Consider the following 25,008-nt stretch of genomic DNA (forward strand, 5'->3'; position numbering starts at 1 on the left):
AAACACCTTTTGGTGAGAACTAACAGATGTTGAATTATTTTCATTATTTTATGCAGACCTTTATATTCAGGACAACACACTCTCCAAGCCTATCATGGAAGAACTAATCAGTAGTTATTTCACTGGAAGGTATTTATTGTTTTATAAAAAGTGAATTTCTGGGTGGTTTTTATTGTGGTTTTGATCTGTTCTAAATTTGCTGTATGATTGCTATTGGTACCTCTAAAGGAAGAACCTGCTAACTTACAAACTGGTCACTTAACATTGAAATTTCCTTTTTCCTGCTTATTGTAACTCCAGGCTCACCTCTCTAGATTTTAACAGTGCAATGATATTAGCTTAGCTCTCTATGCTGCCCAAATACATTTAATAGTCACAACTGAAAAAAAAAGGGAAAATTGTGACTGTATGAATTTCTAGCATGCATGAAAACAAAAAAAAAATGCAAAATATTTTCAAGTGGGCCACATGCCTATACCAGTTCTGTCCCATTTGAGTGGAAAAGATTTGGAGAACTGTAATTAGTGAACTCTCAGCATACTTAATTTTCCCTTTGCAAAGATAAATACCAAACCAAGCAACAAACCAACAAAACCCCCTCAAAATAGAAAACATTTTTCTCATCACTGAATTAATTTTATGTAATATTGCCACTCTGATGTATCTGTAGCCCTTATCTGAAATGTTTTAGAGGAGAGAAAAAGAGGCCAGCGCAGTTAAAAATGAACTTAAACAGATAAATTGGGCACAACTGTGATGTACCGACACCTTTAAGTGGCTGATTCCATCTTGCCTGCCTAATAAGTGCAGCAGCTGTGCTAGGATAGAAAGAGGCTACAATGATGCTGCTGCTATTGAAACAACAGTAAATAAATTAGTTTCTCACTTGAATACTACTCTCAATTTCTACCTTAATTACTTCCCAAATAAGGGGTTATAACTTTGTGTTACAGTAGTGTGTACAGTTAGGAAGAGTGTGGTTTTTTTAATGCACAGTATAGACCCCTTTTCAGTCTTTTACATCCTAAAAAAAAATTGCTAAATTATACCCAGGCACAGAGAACCTAGGTGACTTCCACAATGTCAAACCAAAAGTCATCCCAGAAAAAGGAATTCAGCTTAAATCTCTCATCCTTTGCCTTTACCTTAAGTATATCTAGCAACTGGCTTATCTCTAAAAGCTGGGTAAATTAAAGAGGTATTGTAAAGTTGCTAGAGTCTCATTTGAATTACTTTTTTCTTAAATCTATTTATAATGTCAATGTAATCCTTTATTAAAAATAATTCATTTTCCCCCAGATCATTATGTGAACCATTATCAGCATAGAAAGGCTCATGAGGTTCCTGACAACAATAAAGCAGAACATGTGAGCTATGAAAGAAAACACTCCAGAGCTCAAACAGATTTCCCTTTCAAGCTTCTCAGGAGGCATTAGAAACAATGGTAAAATATTATAAAAGTCTTATTTTAAGAGGTCTTGAACTGCCACATCTGTTGTTGATCAGTGTGAGTTACAGATACTGTGTGCCTCAGTACATCGAGCCAATAATTTTAAACATAGTTCAATCATTGTCATCTTTTAGATAACAACAATAAGTCAAATTATATCCTCCTTCCACTAAGCATTCCATTAACCAAAGAACATCATCTCTCTTAGGGTGCAGTATTCAGAGGGGACACTACTTATGGCCAGAGTGGCAATTTAGATGGGCAGAAACCCCCCAGATCCATCCTGCTGTACAAAGGTTCAAATGTCAGAAGCTCCAGAGAGAAACTTCAGGCACATGATAGTATGTATGAACACTGACATTTAGAAGCACTTTGATCTTTTAAAATAGCAGCAGTTGAAACTTGAGCTGTCCACCTGGACAATTTGTGTTGATGTTGAAGCATGAGTAAAAATGATGTCTGGCATGTTACAGGTGGAACTGCCTTGGAGCTGGAGCAGACTTTGTCTGAAAAAAATTCCTTAAATCTGTTGCTTTTTTCCTTTGGGATCCCTTTACCTTTTGGCAGAACCAAACATTGGATGAATAAATCCTCACAATCACCCTGTTGAAAAGAGGTGATGACTCTTCTATTGTAGTATTTCCAAAGTGGTTCACTTTGAACTCTTTTGTAGCTACTACACAGTATTTGCTTTGCATCACATTTTGCTTTGTAGGTGCAAGCATCAGCATATTCAAGCTCTGAGGGATTTGAAAGACAGAATTTCTTTGTCACCTCTCTCTCCTTTCCTAGCAGAGCTAGATATTTGTGTGCATGTCCTGCAGTTCTGGTGGGAGAAGAATATATTCTCATGATGTTGTAATAATTTTCTTTTCTTCTCATCACCCTTTTCCTTGTGCTAGTTTTATCAACAACATCAAACTATTAAATAGCTTGATCACCAAATGGCATGTAGAGCAATTTGTAATTAGTAGTTCTGCATGAACAAAGGTATTATCTTCATATCGGGAATGCTCACTTAAATTTTTCCTCTTAAACAGCTTCACAACAGTTTTCACCATTTCTACCATAATCTTTGCTTTCTTCCTACCAGTGACTTTTGGAGAGCAAAAGTAAGAGCAATTGCTTATGTCTAGAAGAACTCTCCAGGTTTTCAACAGACTTATTATTTTGGCATTTAATGAAAAGAATATAAAGCTCAAATCCATGGAAGAAGAGTGACTTAGAGCATGAGGCAGGAGGCTTGAGTAATCTGGTGGTAAAGGGAACCAAAGAGAGAGACTGCTGCTTTGTACACCGAAATTCTGAAAAACGGCATTCTGCATAAACATTCTTTCCTGTGTCCCTCACCTATCATTTCTCAATTGCTTAAGCCTAATTATTCTTTTGAAATGTCTGAAAAAAGGGAAGCTATAAAACATTATTGTGAGTAGAACAGAATGTATTCTGCTCTTGAGTTAAGAATTATCATCAGCAAAAGCACTTGTCACAGAATCAGGGTTAAGACCTTAGAAACCCATTCAGTAGGAGGGTTAAGAACTAGAGGGCTGCTTGAAGCAGGTGCTCTTCTTAAAGAAAGCACTCTAGTCTACAAGTCCCTCTCCAAGCATTGAGAAGATTTAGCCATTACCTCCAGTTAATATTCCCTTCTGTGATGAACCATTTTGCTGCTTTTTTTTTTTTTGACATGTTAAATACAGTTTGAGTTTTGTTTGTTTAATGTTAAAAATATTTGTTTTGTTATTTGTCAGACATGTCTACAAGAATCGTGGAGCTTGACATTGAGAAATTGATCTGTTTTTAGAGTGTGAAAGTTGAGGATTTCCATTCTGTACATATTTGAGTAACAAATTCTTACCACAAAAAGTCTTTGAGAAGTCTCATAAAGGAAAGTTGCCATGGAAACCAAAAAAAAATTGTTCATTTTTATTCATGAGTTATAGTAGGGGAGGGATAGGCCTAATTAAAGCTGCTTCACTCTTATTTATCCACAAATATCTACGTGAAAAAATCTTGCCTCAAGTGAAGTCCATTCCTCAAAAGCATACTGGTTTACCCATGTACTCCAAAGAAGTAGTCTGTAGTTTTCCACGACAGCAGTGAATACTAAATATTCTAAATTAATTACCCTATCTTTTCTGTATATTTGGTGAAAAAAAATTAGTCACTGTTGCCCATGAAACAGCGTTTCTGAATACACTATTGACAATATATACCACATATGAGACAGTGAAATAGTTCATATAAATGAAAAGAATGAGACACAAGTACACTTCCTTTTTGTGCAGGTGTACATGCGTAAAATATCAGCCTAGGGTTGATGTGACTTGTGTTTCAAATTGCTGAATAATTGATGTTGCCGTCTTCTGTTTTTTTCTAAAGATACTTAAAGCTCTGCTGTTTCTATCTGGGTGAAAATGTTAGTTCCATCTTTTGTCTTTATCTACTCCATATCTAGTCTGTTTTCTCTTTGTCCTCTCTAATCCGGCATTGAAGCACGTATAACTCAGCTCATTTTGTGTTGGGTAAAAAATATTCCTACAGTTTAGGTGCTACATTGCACTATCAAATATTTCATTACAAATATGCATTATTCTTCTGCTACCTGAAGTTTGCACTGAGGTTTTTTCCCCTTCTGCTTCATGTTTTCTTCTCTGATGGGCAATAGGATTCTACATGAGGCCTCGTTCTGCCTCTTGGACATACTGTCAGTGATATTTTGTTCCTCAAATAGAGTTCAGCTACAGTTAAACCTGAGTACTGTACAGAATCTTATTCCCATACTCACCTCCCTTTGTTGTGTCAAAGAGAGCTTCCATTTCTCATTTCTGCATTAATTTATTTGAATATGTTGTAGTTCACAGTGGGGCTCCAATGGGTTGCAAATTTTGTTTAAGACATGAAATTATATTGGGGCTTAATGGATTGCATGAGATTATTATTGCTATCTAGATAGCACAACATTTTTTTTTTTCCTGACATGGCATTTGCCACTTGCACTAAGCAGTAATTCTCTGAGATTTCCTTCAGATTATACACCTTTTTGACATCTGAATGGAACAGCCAAGTCAAAAATTTCCTGCCTATTGAGAGATTTTTTCCAGAAGACTCACAGAAGTGGACATGTCAACAAGGCATTCAGCACCCACTCAAATTTGACCTAAAATATATCAAAGTTAGTTTGCAGAACCAGACACCACCTAAAAAAACTTCAGACTTTATTTTTTCCCCAATTTTTTTTTTTTTTTTAATCTGTCAGCTTTGCCCTGCATGGAAACAGACAAAAAAGAAATACCAAGTGTTCCTAGTATTATGGTCTGTTTAGAGTATAAGAAAATTTAAAAAAAATTGTATGGGGGATATGTCTAAGGCTCTGGATTAATATAATTTGTATTGTGAGGTCTCTCTTTGATAACTTCAGCTTCTACTGTCTCAGCCTGGGACTTAGGTTGTATTTCATATTCTGGTGAGCTGACTTTCAGACTGACCTAATTCCTTAGAAATAAGAAAAACAGAACAGATCACTGGGGCTTCTGTTTCTTTGCTATAAGCATAGCTTCACTTTTCAGACAAAAAAAACCAGCCAGGAGTGCAGAGCTAGCCAAAATCACAATAGTTTTCAAGCATATCCTCTAAAACTGCATATTCTTTGTAATTTAAACTTCATAGATTATAATGCTTCAATTTTTACATTTACATAAGCCTATTTTAGTACAGCTTCCTGTTTCTGCATTATTTCTGCTCAATTGCTATGATATTTGGCAAAAAAATACAATGTGCATTTTGACTTTCATGCAGGAATTATTATTATTAGTATGATTGCTATTGAGTAGAATGTAAGTAATCCACTGGTGAATAAATGAAAGGGGAGGAGAAAAAAAAATCCCTCTTCAAGAATCTGCATGGGTTTTGAAGCCTCACTAACATAACACCCACTAATATTTACAATACCTTGTATATAATTGCACTGCAATCATGCTCTATTATAGGTAGAGTGCTTGCATGTTCCTTTTTGCTCTCCTGTTGCTTTGCAAGCAAGCAAGATGAATGCTACTGCTTTTAGCTAGAGTTTAGCCCTTAGAAATATCCAATACCAACATATAATTCTGGATCTTAACCTGAGTAGGTACATTCAGAATATTTCTGTATTGAGGGTAATTGAAATGGACACAATAACTAACTGTAGAAAACCAGAATTACAGTCAATGTTTAGTCAAGATGTAAAAAAACAGAGGGAGTTTATTTCTTGAATAGCTTCTCTGACTTCAGTGAGACTGCTTGAAAAGTAAACAATTGCTTTATTGGGTATTAGAAGTGTCTTCCTTCTTCCTGTCTCATCTACTGACTGGAAAACTGTGGGAATCTGACTTCAGTGAGCTTGATAACAAATCCACAGCAAAGAAAAATAGAGAAAATCAATTTGCAAGATTTTTTTTTTAATTGCTATTGATGAAACATCATCAGCTAAATGAGCCTTAAGATGAGCTTCCTGTTTCTGGTCTAAGGCTAATTTGGAATTGTCCAATTGCATAAGTAACTCTCAAAGAAAAGAAGGGTAACTTTGTGTGTATGCCAGATGAAGCTGCAATTAGTGCTCCATGTCTGTGCAGTACTGCTCAAGGGATAAAAGACAAGTGCACCCCTAGTTTTTAAACCTTAGGAAAACACCATAAAGGATGTGTATATTTAGATCTTGATTACTCCAGAAGTAAAGCAGGAAAAAAACGCAGCCTTCCTATTAACCAGGCAGAGATGATTTTATTAATTATCCAAATGTTAATTAGGTCTAGGAAAACTGAATATGTATATTAAGCAATGTATGTCTCACCTACTGTAAACTCCCACAGCTTGAAGTGAACTATGCAGCACTGTTGAAATCCAGTGTAAATTTATTATTTAGGTTTTTGCCCCACATCATAAGAAATATTCATCAAAAGAACATGATTCAGGAAATAATACCAGTGGTTCAGTGCCATATAGAATTCATAGTACCTCTTCATTTTATTCTTTCAAATTCTCTCCATTTCTCTTAACTATTGTCTGGTTCTCCCACATTTTCAATAATTTTATCCACTTCTGTACTTCAGGTGCAAAGCTTCATAGGACTGATGTGTTCTTTCACTTTTCTTTCATTAAGAGAGAACATTTGGAATCTTATTCCATCTCTGGTAGCACTGCAATGTGCTGAGTCATATTCTCCCTCTACCAAAACACACCCAAATGTTGTCAGGTTAATCTCACTTTTGCCTTGGTTAGCATGCCAGAGAATAGCTGAAATCTAGCTTAATTCAAACATTTCAAGAAAATTAAGAAAAAAATGATGGAAGTTGATATAGTAATTAAATAAAATATCCATTCAAACAAAAGCAGTAATGCCCAAAACACATACATCTCACACTTGGCATGTTTGTTACCTACAGCCACACCTGAGGATTCCTGTTCACAGTTGCCTGGAGCACCTGCCTGAAAGATCCCTGAGAAGGGCTCAGATCACTGATAAGGAGGACACTGATAAGGGTTTATCACAATCCAAATCAATTACAGCATGTACCTTATCTTATCCTAGGGTCCAGCCTCGAGGACAAGACTCCAGTGCTTCCTCCCAGCAATTTTTTTTGCGCAGCAGCTGAACCCACAGCCAGGTGTTGCTCTGGGATCTTCTGAAGGTCCTTCTAATGAGTAGCAAATTCTCTTTTTCATGCTGTATTTGTGTCACCAATTCCCTTATTTGAACAAAAAATTTTCAATTATTTAATCCAATCAAATTATCCCTTTCTTTTCCTGTTGCTGATTATTTCCTGCAGGTATTTTTGGGCAGTAGTCTCCAGGAAGGGTTGTTTGTCTCTTCATCTTACTTTTTGGGTCATTAGCATCAATCATATCCAGTCAATTCCCCTCCTTGCACTCATCATGATCAGTGTAGGTTCCTATTTCTTTTAGCCTTAAAGTCCTTGTGAAATTCCTCTTAGTCTCTTTACTGTTTTCCACATATTACTAAATAAATGGAGTAGTAGCTCCATTCCTTCTGGTTCACAACTGGGTAGCACTTTTTGCCATTAAAGGTCTTGCCTGCACAGGAAAGGGCAGTGTACATGGAATTACCTTTAAAATCTCTTCTTGTTAGTGTTAAGGGGATATGGGATATTTAGTATATTTTTTTTATTATTATTTTAATCATTTTTAGTTTCTTTTTTTTTTTTTTCCAGAAGCTTTCAAAACTTTGTTGGAATTTTGGAATCAGGCTGAATTCTGAGTAAAGTTGAGGGTTCTGGTTGTGTTTCTCAGTTCGCTGTAGTTGATGCTTGAATTGTCAGGTCTGCAACATGAAATGCCAACACTTCTTTGGAATCCTACATTTCTGTAATTATTGCTTTATTCAGCAGTGTAGGGAGGACTTCATCCTTCTCCTGAGCAATACCTTTCATGTTCAACCTTTAGCAGAGTGGCTGCATGTGAAGTAAGAGCATGATTCCATTAGCTATCTGAACTCATACACCCTTCTCTATCTGAAAGAATGGAATGGAATCTATTGGAACCTATTCTTTCCCATTTTTGAATTCAGATTCCTGACAGGACAGCTGGAAGAAACTGGGGTTTTTTTGTTTGGGTGTGTTTTTTGTTTGTTTGGTGTTTTTTATTGTTGTTGTTTTGTTTCGCCTTTTTTTCTTTGTTTTTTTTAAAAAACTATATAATTTATTTAATTTTAGTCTTCCAGAAAATGAAAACTAGCTTTAAATACCTCAAGGCACCTAAATACCTCAGGCACCATTTTCCCAAAGGAGGGGGACAGGGATGCAGAAAGAAAAAAATATGAACAAGTTAACAAGAAAAAAAATTTACAACCCCCAAACACAACAACAAAAAAACCCACAATAAACAGGAAACAAACAAAAAAAAAAAACCAAAACCAAACAAAAAGAAACAAAAAAAACCCCAAAACAAGAAAACATTTTTTGACTAGGAATTCTGAACAGGAAAAGAAGGGAATGTTTCTCCAGTGGTCAAGCTTGAAAATATAGTATAGAATTTTAAATGGGTAAAGAATGATATATGCAAAAGTACTTTTAATGATCTAGGATTTTTAATTTGCTTTCAAAACTTACAAAATCTTTTATCACTACCTTGCTGAAGTCTTAACTGAATCTGTTAATCATGCCTGGCATCTGAGTGAGACACAAGTCATCCAAGACACAGAGGTGTCAATTCTTATTGCTTTCTCTTCAATTTAAGCATCTAAACATCCTTTGGTGCCTTGGGCATTTCTGAAACCAAGCAACTACCAAGTTTTTTTTGCAGAGTACTCCAAATGCACTTGGAATGAAATGGAATGGAGTAACATAAATTCTATGTATATGGAATAATACGTTTGTTTTGTATTGCTTCCATCATAACATCCTAAAAGACAACACATTTTATCATGGTTTTTACATGCATGGAGAGGTTCTTTTACACAATATGGTGCTTTATAAAGAGCTTGCCACTAATTGAGATTTGTTAAATCTTTCTTCATTAGATGCAAGGATTGAAGAGCTAATTAGTATATAATGCAGAGTTTGTTTGTTGATTGAGGGTTTTTTTTTTGTATTCTGTACAAAGCAAAAAGAAGTGTGGTCTGATAATTTGACTCAAAATGTAGTAGAGGAGAATATCCCTGAAAATTGCCCTTTCCTCCCTTCGTTCAGTCACCTTCTGCATATCCTCTTTCAAAGTACAGATTGTTTTGTTCAACTCAAAACTATTATCCGGGGAGGAAAAATAAACTAGCATAAAGAAATTTATAGCTTTAAAATAGTCAGGTTTCTTGTGTGATGGTAATCTAATGCCCAGAGCTATTAACAACAGGGAAACAGTCTCTGATTTACTGGTTTCTTTCCTAAGGGAGAAAAAAATTCAACTTGCTTTAACTGCAGCTTAAATTCTAGCATCTGACAAAAAATGCAGATTTTGTGTGTGCTGTGTACATCTAGTAAAGTTAGGTACACCATGAAATAGAAATCAGGAGATATGTGGAAAATGGAAAAAGAATTTTTAAAAGCTACTCTGATAACACCTTCTGATAGGAATGTGCAAATGGTACTATGACTTCTTTTTATGGTGACAGGAAATGGTTTTCAGGTTGTGTCAGATAATAAAGCATAAAAACAAAAGTAATCCTTTACTCAGTGGACTTTAAGTACTTTATTGTCCTGGTAAGGAGAATATCCTTAAAAGAAAAAGCAACACACATTTTCAAAAATAAGCTATTGAGTATAAAACAGTAGTACAACAATAGATGCATATTCTGTGAATGTAAATCAAAGACTTTATATTAAATGATGTGTCAGTGCATTCAGACATCAGACATAGCATAAAAAGGGCCAGGATTCCTAAACCTCTTTTCATGCAGAGGGTGGGGAGAAAAATGTTTTAATTTTACCCAGAATTTTGGGCAGAGAGAGTTTGACAAGAGCAGTAAAGGAATTTAAATAGTCAAGAAAAATGTGATTTTAGGTGAAACTCAAATGAGGGAGATACTGAATAATATGTGTATCTCAAACCTCTATGTCTTGGCTGTATGTTCTGATGTAAATTCAACTTTGAACAAAAATACCACTTTTTTTCCCCCCTTTTTTTTTTCTTTCACTCCTCTCCTCTTGGAACATAAAAACAGTAAAATCCTCTGCCTTTTTTAACTTGAGGGCATCTTTCAGGGTCTCATTTCTAGATTTATTTTTTTAAGTAAATGTCTAAAAATTTGTGTTTGGACAATATTGGAATAAATGATGACAGTAAAGCAAGTCAAATCTGACTTGACTTTTTGGTAATGCTCAACCTGTTTTCAATAAAAGTTTTCTCTTCATGAATAATGTGATTTTGATCTCAGAGTGTTAGGGAAACAGGATAGAATGGCACTTCAAATGCCAAAAAGGCATTCAGTTTAAAATATTTGAGTTTTTTACTGCAACCTCCTGTTGCATCAGGAAGTATTGCTATGTATTTTTTACAGTATATAGCTTCAGCTCACAATTCAGTTTCAATTACAAATAATACAAAAATCTATTAATTTGTTTTTTTATAATGCAGTATAGTTTGTTGTGGTTTGAGGGTTTTTTGTTTTATTTCAGGGAATGAGGGTTTTTTGTCCTCAAAATTCCCTTCCTCCAAATACATATTTATAAAGGGCAATCATTGTTTTCTCCCTAAGACAATTCTATGTTCTGTAAGAAAATTTCTGGGCCATTAGATACCTCACTTGGTCTTTCCAGCTGCAAGGTTTCCAGTTTCCTATTAAGGATTCTCTCTGAGGAGTGGTGCTTCCTTTTCACAGGAGATGATTGAATCCCCCAGGGCCAGCTGTAACTTCAGTGTTTGGGGCTGTGCTCCAGCTTGTTTCCCTCATTGCAGCATTTCCTGCTCTTGGTCATGCCCAGCAGGATTTACATCCTCAGCTGATTGCCAGAACATCTAACCTGGTTTATATTGAGCCTTGAGCATTTTACACCCTGAGAGTGACAAAGTGGATTCCCAAACATTAAAAAAGTTGATTGACTGTTTTTTGGTTTTGTTTTGTTTCTTTTCTTACAAAAGAAACAAAAACCCTCAGGTTTTTTACTTAGTTTTCCCAACTTTGTGGTAAAATGCTATGGCTTGTCTGGTAAAAACCACATATTTATAAGCAAGATAAAAAAACCCAATTAACTTGACATTTCACTGACGACTCTCTCTCGTACTCCCTCATGCTGTACAGGCCAAGTTCCACAGCTCAGTGAAAAAAGTGGAATCAGTTGAATTTCCTATATGAAGAATACAGCAGGGGAAAAAAAGAAAAGGTGGAGGATCATGGTTAGTTTATACTGATTTACCTAAGAGAAAAAAATAATTACTTCTTTTATAACTGAGAACCCCAAGGAAACGAAAACACAGTGATTAGATGTCCCCCTTTTTTTTTTTCTAATTTTATCATCTCTTGTATATTGAATGGATCTCTTTTTTTTTTTACTTCCCTGAAGTGCTCTGATATATTACAAATTACCAATGTGTAATAGCAGAAATCTTTTGAATATGCAAGCTGATAATGCTCTGCAATAAAGAATTTCTTAATAGTTCTTGGTCTATTTACAGAATATATTACAGGAGTTTGGAGTTTGGAAAACTCCCTTAACAAGTTCCTCTTTTAAAGCCCAGGTTCTTTTTATCTCTTAACATTCTGTGCAACATCACTTGTTTTTGGCAAGATGATTTCATCACCATTTTTACTCATCTAAAATATTTCACAGCTTTCCTCTCTGTTTTGGTTTGTTTTATGCTCTATATTCTCACTTTAATGCATTGTTTTAGAAGGACCATCTCTTCAGATGCCAGCAAATTTAAAACAAACAAACAAAAAAAACCCCAAAAATAAAGGTACCATTTCAGTTGGAAGACACAACATAAATACAAGCAGCCAGTCAAGCTACCTTGTATTGAAGGTTTCACACTTTAAAAAAAATCGGGATGCTGACTTGGACTGTAAATAAAGACAAAGTATAACTTTACCTCTCTGTCAGGCAAGTCCTGATAATACATAAGCTGAAAATCACTGAGTCATTCCTCAGGAATTTTCAAGGGACTTTTTGGGAAAAGGAGGATGGTTGGTTTTGAGATTTGGTTTGAGATTTTTGTCAGGGAAGGTGGGTGAAAAACCAAAATCAAAAAAATGCAAATCTGTCACACGATTAATTTAAATTAAATTTGATTTAAATTTAATATTAAAAGCACTAATTTTCTTTCTGATTCTTATGCATAAAGATTTTGGCAATTCTCAGTCTCCAAGAATATGCCAGTAAGAAAATAATTGAAAAAACAGCCACTATATACAGTAGAGTCTAAGTTAACAGTAAAATAATGTAGGGGTGAGGTGCACTACTATAGGACTGTAGCAGTGGTCTCACAACATTTTTGATCATATACCTCTATCAGTAAAATATTTTTAAGCACACACCCTGTGTTGCATGTATATGTATATGCAATCTTAATTATTTTACACGTATCTAATTGCAATAATTATGTTTAATATAACCACAACACAAAAATAGAAGTTTAAAAGAGATGAGGTAAAGATTAATGATACATTAATAATTCTTTTAACAGTGCAAAAAAATCTTTAATTGAAAAAATATTTAATAATCAGTATTGTAAACAATATGGTTTAATATGCTTAATTATTTTTTTCATTTTGGTGTAACATCTTGCTGGAGCAATTTGAAGCTCTGTTTCTAAATTTTGATACTTTTTAATGACTGTCATAGCTGAGAAAAGATAGCTCAAAAATACATGGATGCATCATTTTTCCATGCTTGCTAAATAATGACTCTCATTTTTCAATCTCATTCACAAATTAATCAAGTTATTTATAGAATTTCAGCTAGTAAATTTTTGTCCACACCAATGTGATTCAGTTTTCCTAGCAATTTAATTGAAAGGTACTGTATTTTTATATTTTTAACAAATGGCTTCAAAACCCATTGACATAATTCTCTTTGAGAAATTGTAAATGTGCAGAAAATTCTGTTTCCAGGTTTTTACGTATACAGATATGAGAATTTTCTTAAATGACACATTCTTTTCAGCAATAAAATCCCTTAACAATGAAGTTATTTCAAAACCTCACTTGTCAGAATGCTCTCTCCATAGCATGAAGTTCTTTGGAAACCCAGTTAATTTTTTCACTCATTGTTAAGACATCACCTTTGCTTTGAAGGTATACATTACATCTGTTTATTTTTTCCGAAAATATCTGCTGTGTAGCAACCTGCTGACAACCACTTGTCAACACAGAAAAGTTCAGCAAATACAGACCACTTGTCCTTTTTAGAAGAAAAAATGAATTACTTATCTTTAATTTTGACAACTCTTTTAAGCACTTTGATGTGAGATGACCAGGAAACCATTGTGTGGTACAAAAGATTTTCATGGTCACTCCCTACCTCAATTCAAATATTGTAAAGATTGTACTACTTAAATCTCTTTCTAAAATTCACCACACTGGTGGCATACTGTAGAATTTTGTGCACTTCTGGCTACTATTTGTTTGCTGCAGCAATTTCTCTTTAAATTATGTGGTGAATGAATTCTATGGGTGGTGCTCTCTGTGTAGCCTTACTCTGGGAACGTTCTTTTATTCTAGCAAAAGCAGCCATTCCATCATGGTTTCATTTGCAAAGTTTTTCCCATAGAACATTATTTGTGTTACAGAAGTCACCATCGAGAATATATTTTCTCCAGTATTTCTTTCCTTTAGTGGCTCACAAAGCAGTGGCTCTCAATGTACTTCATTACCAAAACAGAATCTAGTAAATACCATAAACTGAGATGTGTTAGAAACACATGCACATTCAGCCAATTGCATAGCAAACCTATTTAAAAATTCAGCAATATTTTGCACTATATTTCATCAGTATATTCTGAAAAAAAAAAAAAAAGGCATGCTTTATAGTTCGTTGCCATATTGTTTTCTGCATATTTTACCCATTTCCACCCTGGAAGATTTTTGCCTTTTGCTCTTAAGAAGAGGCCTCTGAACATTTATTTAAAAATTTAGGGAAGTACAGGGTTAAAAATCACATGACTTCAGACTTTGTTGATTACATCTGATAAGATTGTCATCATTGTTGCCTTACAGAATGACTGAGAAGAATCTTGTCAACTACTAGGAGTAGGAGAAATGTCACCTCTGCCATTTTCTTGTTGTTTGCTTGCCATCACATTAACATTATTTTCATTGTGAGAAATGTGTCCAGTTTGTGAGAGTTGGTTTAGTTAAAGCAGGATAATACAGTCTGTAAATCTGCTTAAACAGGGGCATGTGAACTGCAACGTGTCACAATCTGCTGAGAGTGAGCTAACAACTGAGGGCACCTTTGTTAATTAACATTTTCCCTAGTTCAGGTTCCAAATTGGAAAGCCTATTGGATCTTGTGGTGACAGAAAAAGGGTGAAGTGCTAAAAATAGAAATAAGCAGATTACTTCTACCTTTATTTCCCCCCCCTCAGCTTTGGACTGCAAGGCTGACCTTCCTTGAGTCGTGAATTTCCAAACTTTCTTCCTTACCTATGGGGATTAGAAGAATGCATATATTTATATATATATATATATAAAGCTATATAAATATAGATAGATATAACTCTATAAAGATAAATATACACCATATAAATATATACACACATGTGTGTGTATGTGCGTGTGTGCATATATGTATATGCATATATGTGTGTGTATATATCTATATATATATGTACTTTTATAGATTTCTATATACATACATAGAGAGATAGAGGGAAGAGAAACATTCATAAAATACCTGTTTCAGAGACTTGTGGCTTTTAAGGAAACCAGATACCTTGAGACTCATGATAAAATCTTGATAGTTGCCAAGACTGTGTTTTGTTTCTTCACATGTGAGAGCACAAAGAGTTTCTTTTTCCTCCCGTGGAATGTGAGGAGGTCTTTAAGGGCTCATGTCTAAGGTAGTTATTTATGCTCTGAGCTTGCTGGGAGCCCCTGTGCCTGTGCAGACCCCCAGGAGTGGTTTCCCTGTGCAAGAGGAGCTGTGAGTGTGACTGTGGCTGCCCCATCCCCTGCACTCTGCAGTGGCAGCCCGTGGCCAGCCCGCAGGCAGCACACACATGGTGAGTCTGGGGGTGCCTTGTGGCATATTTAGCTGCCCTGCTGGGTGCACAGGACACCTCATGCTCTGCAAAGCTCTCTCCAGATGTGCCTGAGGTGGCATTTGCAAGTGTCAGTCCGTCTCTGAAGGATGGCAGGTCTGGCTTTAAGAGCAGCTTCAGAAGTCTGCATCAGCTCTATTTGAGCACAGAGCTGCTTACAGGAGGTCAGTACAGAATTTAGGATCTAAAATTCATTCAAAACTGATTGTAAAAGCACTGTCAAAACTGCCACAGTCGTTCAGTGTGCAGTGATATGGACTTCTTTTAGTACTTTGCCCTTTATCTAGTAACACAGAAAGAAATGCTATTAACTGTGAATATCTTTTTAAGGTTATATATGCAGCTATAAGATCTGGATTTGAATGCTTTAAACTCATTCATCTATATCTGAGGATTTTTTCTGTTAGTAGGGGGAAAAAAATTGTTTGGACTGTTAACAAATTCCAGATGTAATGGTTTTAGAAAGACTAGTAGTCTATTGGAATTCTAAGGAGAAACAGAGAGCTGAGATTCTTTAGTCTGGAGAATATTCAGAGAAATCTTAGCAATGTGGGTAAATATCTGACAGGAGTGAACTCATATGAGGGAGAGATTCTCTTCCCACTGATTCCCAGTGACAGAACAGGAGGCAATGGAGACAATTTTAAACACATGAAATTCCATCCAGCACTGAAAAACTGCAACTGGGAAGTTGGTCAGACATTGCCTAGAGAGGTGGTGGAGTCTCCATCCTTGAGGGTATTCAAAACTCAGCTGCATGTTATCCTGGACACCCTGATCTATCTGACCCTGCCTGAGCAAAGAATTTTTGTACTAGATGATCTGGTAAGCTTACAGGTCCCTTCCAACCTAAGTGATTCTGTAAATTGTTCCTCTCTGCCCCTGGCAAAATGTTAGAAGGCTGTCAGATATTAAAACATTAGGTGATGAAACTCTGTAACCTCCCCCTGGAAAAAATAAAAATCACTAGGAGTAAGAAATGAAGAAATGTTGAATTTTCACATTGCTGTTGTTTGGCTCCAATATCCCAGATAGTCACCTGCAGTACAAGTTTTGGCAATCACTGGTAATGCACTAATACTTGTGTGTCATAAACTTGTGTGCATTTAAAGGTAAGTTTACCACACTTAAGCTATCCTGCTTCACCAAATGAAGGAGAACAAGTCCTGAAGAATCTTTGTCAGAATATGGTGACACAGGGAACAGACATAATTTCTATTCATTGCTTTAATCTGAGGTATGGAGGTTTGACACATGCTGATTTCTTTAGGGAAAAAGATATATCAGAGTGATAAATATGAGTAGTGAGATATAAAAGGGTCCTATTGCAGGCAATATCACCATTTTACCTTTTGAGATACTTTGCAACCCTTTTTATCAACATGAATAATACATTGCAGTGATGAATTTCTCCTAGGCCGATTCACATTAGAGGAAACATTGTGGTGAGAGCAGATGCTGTAGTCATGATGGCACATTGAGAAATTGTCCATCAGATGGCATGGTAACAAACAGCTTTTGCAAACAATCCAAAATATATCTACAAAACAAAAACCATCCCACAGCCCACCTGCTCAACAGAAAATTCAGGGAAAAGCTTTCAATATGTCTTTTTAGAGATACCCTCCTAGGAAGGTGTTGATGAACTGGGGAAAGTCTGCAACAGATTGTTTTATGGAGGAGGAAGATAGAAATATTGGTTGTTTCAGCACTCCCAGAAGTGGAATTATCCCAGCTTGCAAAACAATCCAGTCTTGATTACTTAGCAGGCTTTAAAAATGTTTTAAAATACGTCTGTCATAGCTACTTATAAGGAAACTATCAAGGACCCTGTTATGTTATCCTGAATCTTTTCCCTAACCCAGAATTTCCCTTAAACTTTTTTATGAATTCCTGTTTTTAAGGGAACTGATGTAATGTAGCATAAGTTTCTCTCACCTGTATTATTTAGTGTGTTCACTAATTTGGTCTGAAAGCTGATGTTTTGTTTTGCTGTTGAGTTGTAGGGGGAAAAAATGTTTTGGGATGTTGGAAATGTGGGTAATAAAAAGAGCACAATCAATAAAAATTGAAAGTGTGTGGGAAGTGAGAAGCACTCACACTAAAATAAAAAGAATGAAAGCAAAAAATAAAACCTACTGCTCTCAAAGTATACAGGCATGGAAACTCAGGGAAAAAAAAGGGGCAACATACTGAGGCATGAAAGGGCTGAAAAATAAATGTCAAGACGGAAGAAAATTCAAATAGAAAAACCCTGCAAACAACACCCTTGCAGAATTGTAAGCTTACCAGAAGGTAGATATTTTAACAACAAAAAAAGAGCATCAAACACAAGGAGCCAAAAGAGTGTGTGCTGACACACACTGTAATGCTAGTGGGTCTGAGAGATACATGTGCCTCTGGTGACCTGGAGCAACACTCTCACCTTCATTGCTTGAAGTCTGCCTCATTGTGTTTGCAATAAAAGTAGTCTGAAGGAAAGCTGGAAAAAGAGACATATACTGTAAGGTTTTATTTATTTATGTCAGCAGAAGAAGATGATATTGCAGCTTGAATAACAACTCCACCTTTCATGCAGGGTTAGTAACACATTCAGCTGTTGGAACACAGTACAGAGCCATTGGAACATCTGAGCACTGGCACAACCTTGGAACAGCCAGAAAGCTCCCGAGCAGTTCCTGAACCATCTATTACAAAGGAATATTTCTTGAGGTAATGTTTCTTGGGGAAGGCTAAGAGTTTTATTTTAGAACAAAGAGAAACTTTCTCATGCTCTAAATAAGAGCTTTACTGGTGTGAGATTTTACTTTAGATTAAAAAATGCATTCATGAGGAACTTTAAAGGCAGTACATCAGCATTTGCCACATGGATAAACTCATGAGAATCATTTGCAAATATATATCAGATAATATTTAATGTGTGTCTTCAGAACTCCCTTGCTCTGCCTGCCACTATATCTCCTCACTTTCCTCTGCTTAAGCCTTTTTTTTCCTTTTTTTTTTTCTTTTTTTTTTTCCTGCTCGTGCAAGGTTCAGGGATTTATCATGTACCAAGTTTCAGCTGCAGACAGGTGCCAACTCAAGTAAGTAAGCACCATTTTCAACTCAACTCTGCTAACAGCTTTATGAAAGCTTTGTGAAGCTTTTTGCTTCAAATTGAAAGCACTGAACCCAGCCATATATTTCAGAGGGGAAAGTACATTTCAATCTTGGTTCTGGCTGGGATGGAGTTAATTTTCCCCATAGCAGCACTCATGGTGCTGTGTTTTGCTTTGGCAGCTGGAAAGGTGTTGGTAACACACCAATGTTTGGTGCTGCTGTTCATTATTATGACATTTGTCTTCCAGAGCAAACACAAGAGTTTCCAAAGCACAGCTTCCTGGGAAGTGGCTGGGCATACCTGCTGGTGGGATGTAGAGAATAAATACCTGTAACTGGGGACCTGCAACTGAATTGGAATCAAATTGGAATGGCACTTGTGAGTCAGGATGGTATCTTTGTTTAAACCCAAATTAAAAAGTTGGGATACATCATATTTGTATCCTACCTCCTGAACCTGAAACAAATAGCATGGGAAAACAAGGTCTACTGGTTAACCCAAAGGTTCCATTCTTATTTTCAATGCTCATATATGTGTGTGTGTGCAGATACATGTGCTTAATGCACACATTAAAAAGGCATTAAAGAAAAAAAGGGGAAATTCAAACCAGTAACAATAAAGTCTTACACTCTCTTCATATTTTCCTACATTACTATGGCTTCATTTAGCAAATGGGAGAAAATGCTGAAGTTATTAGATTTGTTTAAGCAAATAATCCTCAATAAAATAGTACATTTGCAAAAGGCTTTCTGAAATTTAAAAGTTTAGGAATCAAATATGAGTCTTCATTTGAGATACATATTTTGCATTAATGTATCTCCTTTGGCTAAATCTCAAAGCAGATTTGAGCAAGGTTTGTGATTACAAAAGCATCCAACCAATAATCTTTTCTTTAATTATTGATTTTTCCATGATAACTGTTCCAAAGTATATAGAATGCAATTGAACTGGGAATTGATTTCACCTATCTGGATGCCTTGGTATGTTAAATGGAGAGGTTAGCAGTTGTGTCAGGTTTCCTATATTTCTAAAATATATTATTTGTCCTTTAATTGCCTGCAAATAAGAGCTGTGAGGATCTATAAAGATCTCTCATGAACATTTTGAAATAGATATGTTGTGTGGAAATTCACATTATACAAGGTGCAGAGTCAGTGTTTTAAGAATTTTGCTTCAAAAAGAAAATACATCCCATTTAAATTTTAATGTACTCTTAAAAAATATATATATATACTTGAAAGAATGGACTGGAGTTGTTACCAGCTCGTCTGGTTTCCTGTGTGGCAAAAGCTTTGCAATTTTATTCATCATTTCCTATGGTTGAAGTTACTTTTTCTTTATTAGCATGTTTTCTTTGTGGTGTCAAGTCAAATTAAGGATTTTTTAACATTTATCTTGAGTTTTATAGAGTTTCTGATTTAATCTATTTTCTGATTTCTGTTCTATATTGGTTTGCAACTTCTTTAGTCAAATATATGGATTCCCTTCTCTCCATGATAGCAAAAGTTACTTACACTGATTTTTTTTTTTTTTTTAATTATATATATGTGTGTGTGTGTGTCTGAATTTTAAACATCTTAAATTTCAGGATCATCAAAGTATAAAATCCTTAGATGTTCTCCTCTCCAATTTTTTTTGTTGTTGTTATTTTAATTCTATACCAAGAATACAGTGGCAAAGTCCAGAACTAGTACCAGCTACAGCTAATAGGGAAATTCTTGCTGCCAACAATGAATTTCATTTGAGACCAACTGAGTGCCCTTCTGGGTATGTTCTATGAATGGAGCAAAACTGTAAGTGGAAGGCTTCAGGTGCTAGAGTGGTTGATGTGGAAAGAATTATAAAAGACCTCTCAGTTCAGCTCTTTGTGCTGTCCTCAGTAAAAGTGATCAGAAAAACAATCTCAGAAGAAATTGTATGGGTTTTTGTTGTGGTTTGTTTTTTTTTTTTCTGACAGGAAAACAGAAATTATTTTCATAAATGCAAGCCACAAAACAACAAATGAAATAAAACCATGAGTGAACTGCACACACAACATTCTGCAGGACAAATTATGTCTCCAGTATAGATTAAATCAATTTCATGCACAATTTATTAGGGTTGTCACGGATGGCCTGCTCTAAGTCAGGGCCTAGGTGAATTGAGTTGTTCACCTAAAGCAGTATTTTGTGGTCCTTTAGAGTAGAAATGAATTATCATAGCAAAAAAAAAAAAAAAAAGAAAAAAAAAAGATAGGTTAGTGAGAAAAGGGAGAAAAATATGTGACTTGAGAAGGGCATTTTTACTTTGCAAACTGCTGATTAGTTGCCCATAGATAAAAAGATCACCACTCATTCTGAAACACTGATGGTAAAAATCATCCACAGCTTGCTAATGTGGCTGGTGTAGCAAGCCTGTCTTCTAAAAAGGCCATCATCTATATTCAGAAAACCTCCAAGATCTGTTGTTTAAAATTATTTTTAATTAGTTCCTGCTTAATCCCTTCACCTATCAGAGTTCAAAAGTATTCCACAAATGATACAGAGGTTTGAACAGTCTTGAACCACAAATCAATATAATTTGTTATATACCATCATGCTTTTACCACAACAGAAACAATTCTCTAAAGATTACATACAGCACTGATTTTACATTTTGTTTATGTCATAGCTAAAGTGAATTTTGCTGGCATCTTTCCACTCTTTATCCATTTCATATGGAGCCCTCCAGGCTCAGAATGAGATGTGACAGGGAGCCCCACCACTCCAGAGTGTCCCAGTAATGGCACAGAATATGTGTCACTGTATGTCAGCACCAAAACAAAGTTGGCACAGACATTCTGATAAATTTAAAAATAACTGCTTTGCTAGTAATCATATGCTGGAAAAATTATACTAAACTTACTTACTCTCATCTTTTTAAAGTTCTAAAAAGCATGCAAAAGTAATAGAGGGCAAATAGAGAATGATGAAAGAGTCTTTTGATTTCAGGTTCCTAATCTTCTCCTCAATGGGCCAGTGCAGCTTCGGTTCATGCACCCAGCAGCAGTTTTTTATCCCAGGGTGTGTACATAAAAGACTTCAGCTTCCAAGATTGACTTCACTCTCCTGAGCACTCAAATCTAGCAAGAAAGGCTTTATTCAAGGTAAACAAAAAAGCACTTGACTGAAAATAAAAACTGGAATCTAACTCTTTCTGTTCTTTATTCTCAATTCATTCCTCAGGAAGGTAAGTGCCTCAGTGTGTTGAGTGGTTTGGTTTTTGTTGTTTTTTTTTTTTTTTTTTTCCTTTCTGCTGCCCTACTTCACTTATTGTATTTCATGATTAGAAGCTATTGAGGCAGCCACCAGGACCTGCTGTCATCTGCTGGCAACCTAGGGCATAATGCTGAAGCAAAACTTGTTGTTTTGCTGAATTACTTTCATCTGTCCTTAGATAAGAGAGTCAATTACATCCATACTTCTTCAGGTAGCCCTCTGTGCCATGTTTAATGCTATTGACTGCTAGTGCATTCATCTCCACTCTGCCAGGCCTCCTTCCAGCCTGAATGTGGTTGAGCCAAGTTGTGTTGTGACCTGTGGTCCTGACTGACCACGGCTGGCTGTCAGCACAGAGAATGGCAAATCCTGTTCAGTATGATTCATGTCTTGATTTTTGTGTAGTGCCCACCCTTCCTGACCAAACCATCCCCTCAGCCACGATCAAGGACAGCCAGACTGGACTGGGGGTATTAATGGGGGTCAGGCACAGCCTGGCACCCTCAAGGCACCTTCAAGTTCTCAGATCCTCCTGGGAATGGAAACAAGAAGATGTTTGCTTGTTAAGGCCAAGTCCTGGCAAGTATTCTGATTGTTTAGCTCTATTCTAGGCACCTGCTTGCCTTTTATTTAGAGGCATTCTTATTGATTTGGGAACTGGTGGATGTGTTTGAGAAAGGAATTCAGAGTTGAGGAGCACATCCTAAACTCGGGGTGCAGCTGCAGACAGAGCTGCAGGTTGGGACAAGAGGCTGTGAACTGCTGCTGACCCTTTGCACAACAAAGGACACGGGGATTTGTGGCACAGACAGGTGAGGGACACTGAGACACACAGCAGGAAATGATGGCTCCGTGTTTTCCCACACTTAGACTCTGAAGATATAAAAGCCCAAAGGTTCCTTTGGCCTTGGTCCTCCTTGGAGACACCAACTCAGGCTCTTATTTATTTATTTATTTATTTATTTATATATTTATTTATTTATTTATTTATTTATTTATTTATTTATTTATTGCCCCAGTAGTAAGTTATCTTAAGGATCTGGATTTCTGAGACTCTGCTGTGGGACACCTGGTGCAGAGCTGGCAAGGAAATCTGGACTGACTGTGAGTGCAGCTGGGTGGCCTCAGTCCCATCTCAGGTGGTAAGGATTTGGCTGCCAGAGTGGCTCCTGGATGTTCCAACAGGAGAGTTTCCCCAGTAGTATCTAGCTGTGAGACATTGTGCCTTCATTCTGGCAATACTTAATACTTTCTGTATTTCAGAATTTATGATAACTTAAAGAAGAATTAATTCTTTTGGTTCTTCTGAAGTCATAGACTAAAAGTATATTGGTCCCCATCATGGATTTGCTGAATATTTTGTTCTGCAAATTCGCATTGCCATGGAAAGGATTTTTATCTTGAGATATAAAGATTTTTTTTTCCTTTTATTATGTATGTATGCTTGTTTACTTTTTAGAATTTCTTTATAAGTGCAATGACTTTTGTGGGGGCTAATCTGCTTCTGAAGATTGTGGGGCTGGATGTTGGAGACATTGCTTCCTTAGGGTGTGGTTAGGCAGTACTTTTCCTACTGCAAATGGCTACTTTTACTTCACAGAAATTATTAGACTTTTTTTACAGTAAATGAAAATAGCAATCAGGTATTGCTGGACTGCCAAGACAGCTTGGGCAAATCCTGGAAGAAATGAACTTGTTTAATTACTATCATCAGGAGCCTTCTTATTTGCCTTTGTGGTCTGAGCTTGCTTTTTTTTTTTTTTTTTTTTTTTTTTTTTTTTTTTTTGATATGATAAGGTATTGCCACAGTGAATATCAATTAAAAAAAAACTCCAGGTAATATATTTTATAAGAAATGTCATGAACAGAAAATTGTGGTAAGCAGTAGATAAGTAGTGTCATTTTCTATCTGAACTTCTAGATGAATAATTTGATAATCAGAATAACAGCTATAAGCACCTACACTAATCACAAAATAATGGCATAAAAATTATACATAGAATTCTAGTCTCCTGCCACAAATTTTGTTGTATCTTCACCTCTCAATGAGAATGCATCACCTTTCAATCCTTTTTTATTCCTGTTAAAAAATTGGCTCTGATTTGAGGAAAAGAATGAAGGCAGAAAGATATCCAGTAAACTTGCTTATTCATTCCTACATTTGTGTAACCTTTCAAGATTCCAACTTCTGTCTTATTAATGCTTTTAATTTCTATAAATCATCAAATTTTTATTTGATGATGGTAGTACTGAGACAGACTGTCAGGGGAGAGCAGCCAGTTTCTTCTAAAAACAAAAATACAGAAAATATGTGTGAAAGCCCTGTGACTCGCCTTCTTGAAAATTAAAAAAAAAAGTCAAGAAGGACCCAAACAAAACCACCAAAACCAGAAAGAAACAAAAAAAAAAAAATCGCCAAACAAACAAAAAACCACTAAAAGGTCAAAATATCTCTGTTACCAAATAAAGTTCCAGCATACAGAAAAGTTTACATATTGGAAAAACTCTAAAACACAAAATAAACTTGTCATGGTTTACTTACAGCAACCAATTTTCATGTGACAGTTCCATTTTTTTTTTTCACCAGATTTTGCAAGCCAGAAATAACTGGGTGAGAATGAGTCCCTTGTGCCTTTGCATTATTTTAAAGGCAGACGGTTTTTTTGTTATACTGTTCATAATTTCTCAATTTAACCAAGAAAACAATAGTCACTGTTGAATTTTACTCAGAAAATATTTTCATTGGGTAAAGTTGTTAAGACAGAAACAGTCTAAAAGAAGGATTCTAGTTATAAAATAATTCTCTTATTTTGTTATGGCCTAGTACAGAAAGAATGTATCAATTAATTTCAGTTAAACTGTACGTAAAGATTACAGGCACAAGAGCCACTCTTTTAACACTTGGCTATCTATAGGTAACATAATGAAAATTATCAGAAAGAAAAAGAAACAGTAAAATTACTCTGTGCTTATGATTCTCCTTTTAATTTGGATTTTTTGATACAAATTTACAGCACCCCACTTGGTGAGATTGAGTGAGAGAAGACAGTTTTTACTTTAGTATGTGTTTTGCAGAAACAGATTGATTTTATACCATTTTCAACATTTCTGCTTCAAGTGCTATACTTGCAGAGTTTGAATATTACATTTTGTGAAACTTCAGCTTCTCTTTTTTTTTTTTTTTTTTTAATTTGCAACTCATAAAAACCAGTTCAGTCTGAGCTCCTGTGAACTGAGTAGCACCTCCTCTACTGGTGAAAACTCACACAGCTACAAGGACTTCAAGCTATATCAAACTCCTCTGTAAAGTTACTGAGTTAATTTTGTGAGTTCAGCAAAAACTGAGCTTTGCACATTCACAGACAGAATATTAATGCTTCAGGTCTGTTCCTCGAACCCTTGAGATCAAGAAGAAGTCTAAACATGCCAATCTTAACTTGCATGGCTGTGCTTTTTATGCTTCTCTTTCACAGTGATATATTGCAAGTTACAGTTACAAGGCCAGCTTGGATTTTTAATCTAAAACCAGCCCAGGC

This window comes from Haemorhous mexicanus, chromosome 2, assembly GCF_027477595.1.
Source record: "Haemorhous mexicanus isolate bHaeMex1 chromosome 2, bHaeMex1.pri, whole genome shotgun sequence".
Lineage (NCBI taxonomy): Eukaryota > Metazoa > Chordata > Aves > Passeriformes > Fringillidae > Haemorhous > Haemorhous mexicanus.